We start from the raw sequence: 15,103 nt of genomic DNA, 5'->3' as shown, positions 1-15,103 counted from the left end.
TCCATAGCTAGCTCAATGGGGAGTGGCCACTCTACAGCGGCATGAATGCGGACAGCTGGCGCCGGGCAGGAACACACGTGGGCGAGGGAGGACGGTTTTGGGTGGGCCAAGGTGGTCAGAAGCGGGCGTAGCTGCTGTACGGACGCCCGCAAAGCCCCACATGCTTGTCTCCGGTTTATGGGAGAAAGTGCATTCGGACTGCCTTGCGGACCGATGCAGGACCGCGTTGGATGATACAATATGTTCGGACCGTGCAGTCCGGACGGTTGAGAGTGATTTGAGGGTCAGCTTTGAAAATGCCCTAAGGGCATCTCCAAAGCGGACCTTCAAACCTCTTGCAAGCATCCGGACAGCTCGATCAGTTTGCCACCCAACGCAGTCCTGCATCCATCCGCGGGCCGGTCCAGACATCCGTTTTTTGCAAACTAGAACCAAACAAAAGGGACTTCGCAGGAGTCCGGACATCCACACGACGAACCAAAAATGGCGGAAGGCCTACTAAAATGGCGAAAGCTAGATGGATCTCTTTTCTTCTTTTTTTTTCCAAATACATACATACATATACACTGATTTGGAATAATAATAGTAATGTGCAATTGTATACGCATATGTTTGGCTGGCGGAGGCACTACTGCCGTGCTAGCGATTTGGGAGAATGTTGTTCTTTGATGCGGATTTGAGGTATAGAGTTGAAGTGTTAGAAGGGACAGAGAGGGATTGACGGAATATGATGGATGTATTATTGAGCCTTGAGGGCGAGTATATATTAAGTACACGACTTGGAGGGCAAGAAGCCTCTCCTGAAGATAAGGTAGGAGATGGATTACATCCCCCCCCCCCCCCCCCCCCCCCGCGCGGCAGTCGTAGCGGCAGCGTCGCAGACAACAGCAGCATCACGGACGGTCAGACTGTCTAGAACTGCACGCTCTAGGCAATGCAACCAAAACACCGATCTGATGGAAGAGACTAGGCAATACATTTATACGTCAACACCCCCCTCACGTGTGGCTCCCTCAGGCCTAAACGTGGACCGAAAGTGGGCTGCAATTTAATTGCGCCAGTCAGATACCATGTTAGAAGGGATAGAGAGGGATTGACGAAATATGATGGATGTATTACTGAGCTTTGATGACGAGTATATATTGAGTACACAACTTGGAGGGCTAGAAGTCTTCTGAAGATAAAGTAGGAGACGGATTACAAATTCTAAACTATCAAATTCATGTAACTCAAATATATCTCTAACATGAAGGACACCGGTCCGGATCAATTTTTGAACAAATACCGTGTCTGCTTGCGAGTCCATGTTGAAGATGCCCTAACTGCTGAGAGTGATGCAGTGAGGTACACAGTCAAATTAGTTGAGGGCCAATATATGGAACGAGTCACAGTACATACACAGGTAAGCAGCAAGGTCGTAGTAACATGATGCTACTGATAAGTAGGGCATTTTGGAGACCGAGCTTCATGAAGCCTTTAATTTTGAAAAAATCAAAATTCATAAATTTTGGTTTTAAAAAATTCTGAAAAAAATACACATGTATGCAAGGATGTAAAGTGTATGTGTGAAAATTTTCAGGATGAAATACCTTGAATGTTGCACACAAAAAATAAAAATCATGGACTTTAAAGATGAACAGTACATATGCTAAAAAGCCCAAGATTTGTCTTTTCTGTGTAGCTCACGTTTTAATGTATTTTGACCTAAAAATTTGCACACATGTACATTATGTATCTAGCTATATGTGTATTTATTTTCAGAATTTTTTGAAACTTAAAAGTTTGAATTTTAAAGTTTTCAAATAAAGACCTTCATAGAGCTCGGTCTCCGTTTGGCATTTTCGGCTACTGATCAACTAATTAATTACATACTTAAACATGGCTATGACGAGAGACAGCTCCAATTTCCAGTTCATTAATCTACACACACACTCTCGAGCTCTTCTCGTGCGTTGAAAAGAATTTTTAGACGTGTCGCAACAGCTCGGCATTTTGACAGCGTGGAAAGAAGAATGATGGTCGAGTTGACGAGGAAACAATGCATGGAGGAAGTTGACTCATAGCTACGGGAAGGATTAACGCATGCCCGGAGCTGAAAGCGCCGGAGCGATGTGAACGCACGCCCTTGCTCGCTCTCCTCCTTGATACTTTGCTCCGGCGGTCGTTATCATTTGCAGGTTTCCTTTTGGTCTAAAGATGCCTGCATGCGTGCGTGCTGACTATTCTCGACGTTGATAGAAAAATATGCACAGATTTTCTTTCGAAATTATCAGGGCTTGCATACTCCCTTTGGTATATAGAAGGATTGATGTTTTAAAATATGTCATGAGTCAAATTAACAAAATCCATGATTTTCAAATCTACACATATGATTTTTCAAATCAACGGTCAAAATATCTAAAATCATAAGCATAGATATTCTTGAGGAATACTATTTAAAATTTGAGTATATGGCTCTGTGCATATAGATACTAGTGCTCAAAGTAAGGTCTTAAAGATATTGTCAATATGTACAAATCACACTTTTAGTTCCATGTATTGAAGTGAGTAAGCTAGATCGGTTCCCAAAGAATCATATGACTTGCACCACGATCGACTTTGTTTTATGATCTGTTGCGTGTGGTTAAACTTTTTACTTGTCGAAGGAATGAATATATCTAGACGTATTTTAGTTCTAGATATATTCGTTTTTATTTATTTTCACAACAAGTAATTCCAAACGGAGGAAGTATTTCACAAGTGTCCATCTTATAAAGATTAAAGATAATGTGTTTCTTGTGGGAGCGTTGCCTCTAAGCCATGGCCAAATATACAATGACCTCATCAGAAATAAGGACCCAATGCGTTTACATACATAAATGCAATACTTAAATATATCTAGTATCTAGTATATCTAAATAGCTAATTCTCATTACTAAATTCCTCTTAGCATAAGTGCTTTCACATCGCCTTAATTCTTTGTAGCCATCCAATCAAAATCGTGTGATATATGCACTACAGTTACACTTCTTGCATTAATATATCCCTGCAAACCATGCCACTTCATTAAGTCATGCATGTCTTTTTTTCTGGGGAATCAAGTGATACATGTTAGTCACAATTTTTTCTTGACCTATTTTCCCCGGTTGTGGCAAATTTTATCTTCTTTTTCATTCATTTTAAGCTCCGAGTGAGCTTGTACTAGACTACAGTCCTTTTGGATATTTCTTTAATAATATGGCTACATGCATCGTTCTGATGCAGAGGACAGGGGCAATCCTCCTTTTCCAAAAAAATGTTGGTCACAATTTATTTTTTTGCGTTAATTTTTGTGTGGTTAGGAATGATATATGTGTTGGACCCTTAGAGCAACAATATATAGTTTATGCTTCACATTTTTTGTTAAAAGATGGTGTCAGATTATCTTGGGTCCAAAAGGTTTCTCTTTTTATACATCATCTTGTCACATACTTTTATGTTTTATTGTTTTTATTGTTACATTTTGTTAACTAAGAATACTCTTACATTTGTATTTTTATTATTTTTACTTGTTTTAACAACTTATTGATACATTTATTTTAGCACGGTTCCTGTGGCAACGTGTCTGGTATCATCATGTTCATTTTACAAAGCGGAACACCAAACACAAAGCTATTGTCAAATGGGTTAAGTTAGGAGATGAAAATACAAAAATAATATAAAGGCCACCATTAAATACAGAAGAAATCATATTGCAACATTACATGATGAATCAGTCAGGAAATTAATGGCTATCAAGCCAAAGTTGTTATATTGTGGAGATCATTAAAAGAAAGACTCGGTACTTCAGTGACTAAAAGTGATTTGTTGATCCTATCTCTCTTCTGCAAAGATGTGAGAACCTGCGAGCTCTTGAAGTTCATTTCACAAAAGAAGAAAATGATTGAGTGATTAGGCTTCTACATTTAGATAAAGCGCCTTGCCCAGATGACTAATGGGGCCTTCATCAAAGCTTTCTAGGATATACTTTCAAAAGGCATGTATATGCTTATTCAGTATTTTTATAATGGCTCGGTGAATTTGCAAAGTGTCATTTCCTCTTTCATTACTCTCATCCCCAAAGTAGATGCTCTAATGCTTCCAAGTGACTTTAGACCAATCTCATGGCTTAACTGCGCTATCAAGATCATAACCAAGCTCTTAGCCAACATATTGCAAAAATAAATCAGGTCAAATGATTTCTCAAAAGAATAATCATCTCGTGGTTCGAGTGATGACACTGATGTAAACATTCAAGTGCCCATGCCAACTAGTCTTGTTTGGATCTTGATTGGATAAAACCATATTGATTGATGTGAACGAGGTGAAGAATAACTTTCTGCAATATGAATGAGATGAAGAATAACCATATTGATTGAAGCTCTTAGCCAACATTTTTGGTCAGAAATGGATTGGATGGATGTAAATGTTTTTGGGGGCAGGAACCAGATCAATGCTTCTTAATGGTATTTAGGGGAAATATTTTCACCATAAAAGGGTGATACAAGGAGATCCTCCCCCTATCTTTGTTTTGGCAACTGATTTCCTGCAATCAATTCAGAAAGAAGCCATGAACAACCACCTCGTTCAAGAACCTCCAGAGGCGGACCACGAAAAAAATTTAAGGTGGGGCGAAGTCTCACTAAGATTTTTCAGGAAAATTGAGAAATCACCTCCTCCCCTCTCCTTTGGATTTCCTACTGCCTTCTCTTCCTTTCCATCTTCAGGCAATCTGGCCGTGACTGCGCCGGCCGGACTCAGAAGTGGCCGGACGGCCGGATGGCCGGACTGCTGTTGCTGCTGCTAGGCGCCTAGGCCCTGGCTGGAGACGCCGCTTGCTGCCGTGGTGCCGCCGCCCTCTAGCGCCCCCGACTGCGCCGCCGTTGCCTGCCCTGCCACTGGCTGCCCCGCCGTCACTCGCCGTTGCCTGCCCGCCCACTCCTGGAGACCTGGCCAGCCGCCGCCGCCGCTGGCAGCGCTAGCTTAGGGATTAGGGTTGGCGTCGTGGGGAGAGAACAGAGTGGTCGAGTGTGTTGCGTCTCTGCTCGCTCGCGTGGACGCTCGAACCTGCTGGCTGCCTCGCGCGGACGCTCGAACCTGGCTGGGTGTTGGCCCATCTTGCCGCTCGCCAGAAGTGTCGCTCGCTGCGTCGGGCCGTCGGCCCATCACGTATTGGCAACGACGAGGCAGCCTATTCTGCTAGCGACTGATGCATACTAGTTATAAATTTTTTTTGCTCAAAATTAAGGTATGGCATGCGCCATACCCTGCCAACCGGGGAGGTCCGCCAGTGAGAACCTCTACATGTTGCATTACATTATAGCGAAACATATTCGGATAGGGATATGTGCACTACTTTGGGCGATATGGAACACTAGAAATGATTTGATTTCATTTTCTGGTGAGAATTACATTTGTTTATGTTCATGTCTTTATAAATGGCATGGTATGCAATATATACTCATGGATGTACTTTTTTTATATATATCCATTGGACTCATTGTACCTAGGTTGCACTAGGACTGCCAAAATATCAGTGGTGATCCTGGGAAATAGTTTGGAAGGCCATATAGCCTATACTAGCATAGCCCGCGCGGCGTGTCGCCGCGCCTATTGATACATTATATGAAAAACAATATTGCACTTTATATATAATTATTTCATTAATTATTCAGTTTTTGCTTGCTCACTTTATTTTTAATGTTAATATTTTTTTCATGTTATGGTGTACGGATCCTGTAATATTGATTGAACGAAAAGAGTTCACAAAGGGCAGATTCTTCGGTAGGTCATAGCATCCTTGTTCAAGTGCTCGCTTGATGTGTGCCAGTGATGAAATTGGTACTTTATGTTGAAATTGCATATGTGGTAAAAGGAAGACTCATGTGTACATGTTAAATTCAATTTGGAGTCACTTCCGTGGAATGAGACAACCAGTACTAACAGAACTTAACTTCCACTGTTTTTCACACCATGAAACCAACGGTTGCTCCTTAAATATGTGAAGCATCAAGCTAGTTATGCATCTCCTCTATTATTCAGGGAGAAGACAACAGAAAATAAACCTTCCCTGGATGGTGTGATATATATCCTGAGAAAGCAGATTCTTCCAAACAAGTAGGCATGTCTCAAAAAATATGGCAAGAACAACTTCCAAATACTCTGGTACTTTCTTTTCAAACTCACCAAACCTCTGGTACTTGACTGTATAGACCATTGGCATGAGTTGCAATTAAAGGCACATTTCCATCATTTTCTTGAAAATGTGACTGGTTGTACTGGGCATGGAGAAGGGATGATCAAATAACACAAGGCTGGATAATACAATAGCATCATTGTAATGTGAAGAAATTAACTGGGAATTAACATAAGTATCTAGCCTTGTCCTCCCTCCGTAGCTTTTCGTAATGCGTTCTTAGAGTCCATGACAGTGTCGAAAAACATCGTATACGTTATAGAGGAAGTACAATCGATGTTAAGCAAGACAGTCTGCTATGTGACCTCGAAAAATAAACGTAAGTCAGAGAAAGGCCATGCAGTGCAAGTACTGTTACATACAAAAATCAACATGAGCTACAATATAAAGAATATTTCCTTCACTTTCAAGGAAGTGTCACTAACTGTATATATGCAGTATAGTAAAAAGACCTAATTAATATGCAGTTTCCATACAACAGAGTTGCATTGTACCGATATCCAGGAAGTGTCACCAACTTTCAAGGAACATTTTGTTCAAAGTAAAGTTGCATTGTATCAATAACCAGGCTCTCTCCCACATATGATACAAATGGATTCGTTGTCATATTGCTTGAATACCTGTTATTCTTGAACAATAAGGAAATTTTAGCTAAGCAGCATTTGTGAAGATGTATAAATTGGATAACACCATCTAGTGTGAGACCATCACCTAACTTTAGCTAGCTTATTAGATAACCATGTATGGAACTATAAAAACATGAATCATGCAAAAATAAAGCTCGTGCTTTTACAAGCTACAATGTAGTACCGCATGATTAACCCTACAAACCAAAACATGATACGATCTGTAAGAACTCCATTTACTTAGATTAAATAAAAATTTAATTAGCAGATTTACATAGCATAAAGATTCGCATCGAAGATGTACATGCGGGATTGCATTTGTCCTTGTAGACTTGGAGTATCCATTTTGATCCATGCTTAGATGATGTTGTTGTGTTGGCGCTCATAAAAGGCTCACGGCTTGTAGCAGCACATGGTTTGGCATGGGGACGACTGCTGGTGCTCATATCAAGCAAGGCAAGTAAGAATAAAAAAAGGATGTTTAACTAATGCACAGATGCTCGTACAAATGCAAGATAACACTGTTGAGATTTGTTTACACAATGGTATCCATCGACCATCGTCATAGTGTTGTATGGTACCAGTATGGCAAGTCATTTTCTCCTGCCGTCTGGTCTGCACTATGCCAGAAATTACACAGCAAGATCAACTGCATTTGCCGGAATTTATAATGCAAGATAGACTAAATTTCAGCTATCAGTCTGCACCATGCTATAATTTATACAACAAGATTGACTAGATTTCATCTACCAAGTTATTAGCTTAACATCCAACTACACATTACGACAGCATGCAATAAGACTTAGTTTTGCTTAGCATGCTCACTATATGATATCAACAGCCCAAAACTAAAGCTTTGTTGCCCTCCTTTTCTTCAAGATCTCAAATTATGGGTTTAAGATGGTAACAACCAACCATACACCGGTCAATGAAATGAGCCATAACAAAGAAGCTTGCTGGTCATAATTCGCAATGATCCCTATCATTTAAACACAATTTGGATGAGAAAATAGAAGAAAATTATAGAGCTGAGGAAACCCTCGACGGAAAGGGAAAGTTAGATTCTGCAAATAGGAATCAAGCCAAGCTAACTGAACATGCGAACAGATGAATTTCATTGATTTTCAGTGCTACTATTGATGGCAAAAGAAAAAATGCCAGTCAGCAGAGACAGTACATGTAGTATTGAAGAGAAATATAAATAATCTAAAAACCTATAATCAATCTTCATTTTGGTCCTTTACAAATGCAGAGAAAATATATCCTATCATGTCACACATGCTATAGTTGTCAGAAAACCCGACTCGGAAAACACACTCCTATATATAAACGGGAACAACAAGTAAATAGTTATAATCCGTAGTGGATGAATGCAAAACAGATACATGTATTGCAAGGTGCATCGGTACTTAAAATAATCATCTTGCGTGTATTTGTTACCTGAGAGCTTCTGTAGTTTCTCACAAAGGCAACCAACATCCATTGCTCACACATTATTGCAGCGTCTTCCATCCTAGTAGGACTCACCGAAGATCACACAGTGGAAGAGAGAATCAAGGGTAAGGGCGAGGTTGAAATATCAACACCAAAAGATCACTGACGGAAAGGGGTAAGCCAAAAGCAACTCCCCCTCCCTCGTGTCGCCCCGCTCGGGCGACCCGAGGGGCGAAACCCTACCCCCGCCGCCTCCCTCCCCTGCTCGCCCTCCCCTCGCCGCCGCCGGAGACTGCTGACGCCGAGCTAGCCTGGCGCGCCATCGATGAAGGTGGCGGCGGGGCCCTCGCCGCCTCGCCTCGTCCGTGGGGGGCCTCTGGATCTGGGGCGGCGGCCCCGGCTGGTGAGGCGTCGCCGGCTTCGGCATCCGGTGGCGCGGGCGCAGGTCGGCGGTTCTCGGCCGTGTGGACGGCAAGATCCCCGAATAATGCGGGCCAGCGCGCGGCGGCTGCGTTTGCTCCGGCTGCATCAGATCTGGCCGCCCCCACTGCCCTTCTTCTCCAGCAAGCTCCTCCCCTCCTCAGATCCGGCCAGCCTCGTCGCGGGGCCTCGGTCTGCTCGGGTGGGAGTGGGTGTCAGGATGTAGGACCGGGGGAAACCCCAGCCAGCCTTGCCGGCGGCGGCGCCCGCGGGCGCCGCGCACCTTCCCGGAGGCGCCGTTCAGGTCTTGCTCCCCATCCCCCTCCCCTTTGTCTCCCGGGAGAAATCCTCAATTTTGTTGGGCAGCGGCGACGCCCTTGGCGCCGTAACCTTCTTGAAGGCGCTGTTTTGGGAACAAAGATGGGTTGTGGGCTTCGTTGTGGTCTGGGTGGAGTGTGTCGGCGGCGGCAGCGTGCGTCCAGCGGTGGCGGTGTCTTCCTTGGTGCTGGGTCAAGTTCTTATGGTGCTCTTCGCCGGGCTGTAGTTTATTCCTCCGGTGCCCTTGGATCTTCCAGGACGGGAGGGGATAGGGTTCCCCTCCTACGGTGGCTGCACTTCAGCTCGTCGAGCGAGCCGAAGCTCCCAATTTGGTCTTGGCCCTCGCTGTTGCCCAATTGTGCATTCTGACCGCTCGCCCTCTTCCAAGTCAGAACTTTGGCATATGGTGTTGCTCTGCTCTAGGTGAGTCATCGTCGGCATGTCGGGAACGCCTGGTTCCGCCCAAGTGGTTTCTTCGAGGCCATCCATCTAGGCTCTAGGGTGAGCATGTCCATCGCTCAACGGTGCGGCGCCTTCGAGCCAGGCGAGGAGGCAGGGGCCTTCTTTGACGATGGATCTGGATGGATGTGTCTTTCTTCAAGCCCAGGTTTTGGCAACGGCGTGCCTTGCATCATCGTCGGTGCACTCTCCTGACCAGGATTTCGCTTTCGCCTAGGTTTTCGGCGTGCAAGAGGATAGTGGCATCTCCAAGCTATATGCTTTACGCCAATCTTTCTAACTAGCTTGTAGTATGTGCCTTGTGAGCTGTTCCTTGGTGCCCCTGTATCTTTGTTGTATGTTTTCTTTGCTTTAGTTGGTGAGTGGTATATTTGGAGTTGTAATCCTGGCCGGTTGATGGCTTTGTTAATTCAAAGCCGGGCTTTTCTTGAGCCTTCGTTCTAAAAAAAAGATCACTGACAGTATGTTACTAACTGAAATAAAAAAGCATTGAGAAAAAAGTGCGATCAGTTAGCTACTCATTTGAGCTGCCATGTCCTATGTATGTCCTTAAACCTGCACAATGGATGATGAGAGAGAACCGTTGTTCAGCAGCTGTATTAACACGTGCAAATCAGGAAGGACTGACATAAATTTTCAGTGAGAAATGAAATCCCTTGTAGCGTAACTGAAACCATCTCCACAATGGAGGTACGTCCTCCATAACTCCATGATCGGTCCGGAAGCCACAGCTGATTCAACATCATCAACTCAGTGGATCTGCACGGGAATAGCAGAGACGCGTCCTGTACCATGTGCCAGAGCTGCAGGTCGAGGCTGCCGGAGCAGGACTGTGCGGCAGCCTGGGAGACGCCGTCAACCCTGGGGCTGCTGCAGGTGGCCGATGGCTGTGAAGGGGCTGGAAACCGTGAGACAACATCGAAGCGCTCGCGAGAGGGGATGAGGGGGGAGGAGACATACCTGCTTGAGATGGCGGGAACCACTGGGCCACTTTTTCGTCATGGATTTGGTTGCCATCACGCCATATAGATTGGATCCGGCCGCCGTGCCGTGGTTGGAGTAGCTGGCTGGAGGAGGGTGGAGCAGCCGGGCCGGAAGGACGTGCGGCACCAGTTTGGTTGCGCACATGGGAGATGGAGGGACGGCGTGAGGTAAGACGGGGGCCAGCGCGGCCGTGGGGACGGGGGCTCCGGGAGGTGGCCGAGATGATGGTCGTGGGCGCAGCCGCGAGGTGGGCGAGGAAGACGAGCGTTGATTGAGGGACTCGATCGGAGGGGGTCCAATCTCCTCAGGCGTCACCACCTGACGTGCGGCATCATCCTCAACACGGAAACGCTGACCAAAGAGCACACCGATGAGAAAGAACAGCAGATTCTGGAACCAACGAACAAAGCGGTAGCGACAACACCATGTAGATGGGAGAAACTCCAGAAAACGCGCGAAAAGCGGTACCGATAAGAAAGGATAGCAAGCTCTGGAGCCTATGGTCAGTCAAAGCGGCAGCGACAGCAACGTCTGAATGCAACGATCGAAGCCGCACTGCTGTCTACGGAAGGAAGACGACACCGCATAACAGATAGACACCGAGCAAAAAACACTAAACGAGCCAACGCAAGCCCTACACACGTTCAAAAAATTTGAAACTGAAACTTAGATACACCACGCAGTCGTACACGGTAATTTCCCAAAAAAATACACGTGCCATGTACCGGATTACCAGAGGGTCACTTTCAGCCAAGTGGTTAAATCTCAAGGCGAAAACATCCCCAGATATAGGGGTTTGGGTATTTGCATCCATCTCCACTTAAATCACCATGTGATGTGGTAAATAATTTAGGTAATCCACTTCCTTATTGGCCAAAGATGGTCAGCTCATCGGAAGCCTCGTTGCACTTAGCAAGCACCTGAGAACCATCCTTACAGAGGATGTTCCGGGCTGAGTAGTAGTGTCACTACAACAAAATAATCGCGTAGGGTCACTTTTTTTTACGCTATTTATATTCGTCTCTATGGCAAGGACACTAACATGCTAAAGACGCTTCCTGAGACGTTTACATAAGCATCCCAATCTTATTTTTAGAATGATGCATTTATACAATAAATTTATATTCTTAATTAACTTAGAGGCGATTTGTGAGACGATTTGTTAAGCCCGCGAGATATTTGGCGCTCGCAAATTCATTATTTTACCGCTTAAAGACTTCCCGCGGCTTTTCGTATTTTATTTTGCTAGTAAGATACTCCGTGTAATCCTCCCACACCCCGTCTTTCCAGTTTCCACCTCCCACAGAAATCCCAATCTGCGCCGCCACCAAAGCCTATCCCCCGCGGCAGTTCTCGGCCCGGCTCTGCCCTCCGGCGCCAACTCCACCCTCGGCCGGCGACTTCCCATTCTCCTATGTCGGCATCCTCGCTGGTCGGAGCCCCGCCAGCCGTCGGCGTACTCCCCGTTGCCACGTCGCGCCCCTCCCAACTCTCATCGCCACAGCGTCCCGCAAGATGGGATCCGCCATGTCAAGAAGGTGCTCCCTCGAATCCCATCTCTTCTACAGTTTTTAAATTAAATCAATCAACGCAGCTCCTTAGTTGACACATCCCACGCCTCTATCAATCACAGAACTGATCCTGATGCATCAGATCTCATGAAGTAAATCTCGATGGTGGTGTGTCCTGCAGCTTGACAATTTTTTTTATTTTGCATCTCACTCTGCAACTTACTAATTTCGTTTGTTCCTTTTTAGGGGGAGAAGGAGCGAATACATTAATCAGGTGCAGGTTCGAATGACTGGCCATTAAGTAGACTACTTTTACTCTCTGTGGGAGAGTTCCAGTTTAAGTTGCAATTCCAACATGATTTGTACGTTCATTGTTTGATGATGTATAGTTTTAGCTTCCAGAAACTAGCATCACTTTCGCCTAGTACTTACGAAGCAAAAATGACATATCTATGTGGGTTTTTACTTTATAGGTTCTGGCTTCACATGACTTCGTGAGACTGACAAGGCATATTTTTTGGTCCACCACTAATGGCTAGTGCGATTATTTTCATGGATTTTTGCTTACTTTAGCTCGGTAGATGCTCAGTATTTGTCTTACTTGTACCATTTTGGGAAGTGTTTATTGCATCTTAATTAGGCATGAGTAAGATCAGAACAAGCCAAGTTATGTACAATTTGAAAAAGATCCAAACTAGATATAGTTTTCCGCTCAGTTTGATCCAGTACACCTGGAAAGGCAAATTGTGGTTCGCCAACCTATCTGATATAGCCTTGAAACATTCTGATTTTACACAAGTCAGCTAGGGCATAGGGAAATGCATGTTAGTATCTGACAATGGAGGATGCGACTCACTGTTGAGTCAACAAATTGACCAGATCAACGCCCTGTTACACACAGCTGCCCTATACCTAACCCCTGAAAGAAACAAAAAAAAGTTGTATCCCTCTCCCCAGATACGGCGCATCCATGGCTCCTGACGGGGATAACTTCCGACATTGATACTTCCATGACATCTGGGTGATGCCGCTCGCTACCAACCAAAGTCCCCCTGCCCCCATCGGAAGATGCAGCCGATACCACTACCTTGCAGCCATAGATTGATTCCTTCCTGCGCTGGCAGGCTAGATGTTGAAGGAGGTAGCGGAGGTGCAGCCGTGTGTCCATCCTCTCCTATGGAAGGCACCTGGTACAGTGGTACCCCATGATCCTCCTTCCAATTGATATTTTTATTGTCAATTTGTGTTTGCCCCCAAACATTTTTTTCCTTCTTCAATAAGTACAACTCCCATGAGCGATTGATCAGATCTTTAATTTCGGTTGTTGGTTGAGTTCACCTTGTTATGTATCAGAATTAATGATGGGATTCATGTTTTTGTACATATCACGGAGGATCTAGTATGATAATATTAATACTTCTACATAGTATTACCTCACCTTCCATACCATTGTCCACTTGTTTTGTGCTACTATCCAATGGGGGCACGTTTATTTTGTTGCCATGTCACGTAAGAGTATAATATACTTATGATATATCCGAGAGTGTATATAAAGACTAGATTTTGTAGTATGTTAAGGTGATCAAAGTTTCTCTGTGTTACCTTTATACATGACAACAGATTATAATGCTGCCAAATTTATGTGGGCTATAACCAAACAAAACACTGCAATTTCTTTCTGGCAACAGTTTAGCTGGTCAATTTTATACAGATTGTAATAATATAAAACTGATGTGGGCTTTAACCAAACCACATACAATATTTTTTTTTCTGTCCGCACATTAACTGGTCATTTTTATACAGATTATAATATTGTCAAATCGACGTGGGCTATAACCAAACATCACTGTGATTCTTTTCTTTCAGCAAACAGCCAGTAAGTTTTTTATTGCATTGACACTATCATAAGAGACAATGTTTTCTTACTGTTTTCGGATATTTGAGGATTTAACATTATGGAAATGTTCAGCAGATGATCTTTTGCAAGTGAAAAGAATACATATTTATAAGGAGCAATCAATGTGGGACCAATACAAGGTGTGTGATTTATCCATGTTCCAACCTTTTCTGCTGACAAAGATGGTTCAGAATAATGTAGTCGTCATCTGTTTGACAGATAAGCTGCATTATCTCTAGATCAGCTGGCTCAAACTTCTTTGTTGTGTCATCCCCACTAGTGTAGAGTTTCTATTGGACGGAAGATTACTAGTGTCGACAAGCATAACCAGTCAATCCTAAGAAGTCTTACTTCTATAGAGAAGAAACACACAAATTATAACTATTCTTTGTGAAATCAATGTATATTTCTTATTTAAAATTATCTAGCTCTGCTTCTCTATATTTCCCTTCACCTTTTCTGATGGTAATGTGCTCTTATTGCAGGATTTAGAGGACAAAACTAATTATATGGACAGATTATAACAGGTTTTATATCGGAAATAATCTTGAAACGTGCAAGGGAATCTTCACATTTTTCTAGAAGTCATTTCCATAAAAGCTGCGAAAGCCGTCAAGCTGATGTACCAAACTAGCTATAGAATTTTTAGATAGATTTCCACTGAGAATTTCCATTTTTTTCTCAAATTGGTTTCAACTTTTAGATAGTTAGAATTAGAATTAGAAGTTTATTTTCTAGTGACATACACATTATTGTATGAACGTGCAGTTCACTGGTAAAGTATCAATACCCTTTGTAATAAAAATAGTTGTAATGGCTTGCACATTGCTACTTGTTTTGCTGTGTTGATTATGAGAAACCTTTTCAGTTAATTATGAGAATAAGATGATTGCAATGCAACAATGGTGTTGGATAATGCCTACACAACTACATTATTTGATGATCTGCATGTGCAGCAGGGCATGATAAAACAATCCAATTCAAAATAATGAAATACAACGATGTACGATGTCATACGGGCATGTCTAGCAGAACGTATATATTTGTTCAGACACGTTTTTGAGCGTGCCTATATAGCGTCTCAAGTCATGTAGACACGCTTTTGAGCGTCCTTATATAGCGTCTCATGTCATGTAGACACGCTCTTGAGCGTCCTTATATAGCGTCTCATGTCATGTAGACACGCCTATCAAGCGTGTCTAAATATTTGAGACGGTCCATGTGGAGACGTTCGAAGGACGCTTTACTAAAACGACTCTAC

General features: G+C 43.6%; 2 long non-coding RNA genes across 12 annotated transcripts; one reads left to right on the top strand and one right to left on the bottom strand.

The window, feature by feature from the left end:
* Window positions 1-6,597: 6,597 nt before the first annotated feature.
* LOC109762969 (uncharacterized) lies at window positions 6,598-10,961 on the bottom strand. 2 transcript variants are annotated; one of them, XR_006662254.2, is made up of 3 exons: window positions 10,411-10,927; window positions 8,260-10,337; window positions 6,598-7,798 (listed from the first exon to the last, which is right to left on the bottom strand). It is a non-coding gene; the product is annotated as an uncharacterized lncRNA (long non-coding RNA). The 2 variants fall into 2 exon arrangements; XR_006662253.2 differs by having other exon boundaries at window positions 6,598-10,337; window positions 10,411-10,961.
* Window positions 10,962-11,707: 746 nt separating this feature from the next.
* LOC109762985 (uncharacterized) lies at window positions 11,708-14,714 on the top strand. Of its 10 annotated transcripts, none has more exons than XR_005753746.3 (7): window positions 11,708-11,972; window positions 12,068-12,113; window positions 12,192-12,219; window positions 13,070-13,135; window positions 13,749-13,821; window positions 13,918-13,982; window positions 14,328-14,714. It is a non-coding gene; the product is annotated as an uncharacterized lncRNA (long non-coding RNA). The 10 variants fall into 10 exon arrangements; XR_012181471.1 differs by having other exon boundaries at window positions 13,915-13,982; XR_005753738.3 differs by lacking the exon at window positions 13,070-13,135.
* The last annotated feature ends 389 nt before the right edge of the window (window positions 14,715-15,103 follow it).

This window comes from Aegilops tauschii, chromosome 4 (genome assembly GCF_002575655.3).
Source record: "Aegilops tauschii subsp. strangulata cultivar AL8/78 chromosome 4, Aet v6.0, whole genome shotgun sequence".
NCBI classification, from domain to species: domain Eukaryota; kingdom Viridiplantae; phylum Streptophyta; class Magnoliopsida; order Poales; family Poaceae; genus Aegilops; species Aegilops tauschii.
This window is presented reverse-complemented; position numbering and strand designations above follow the sequence as displayed.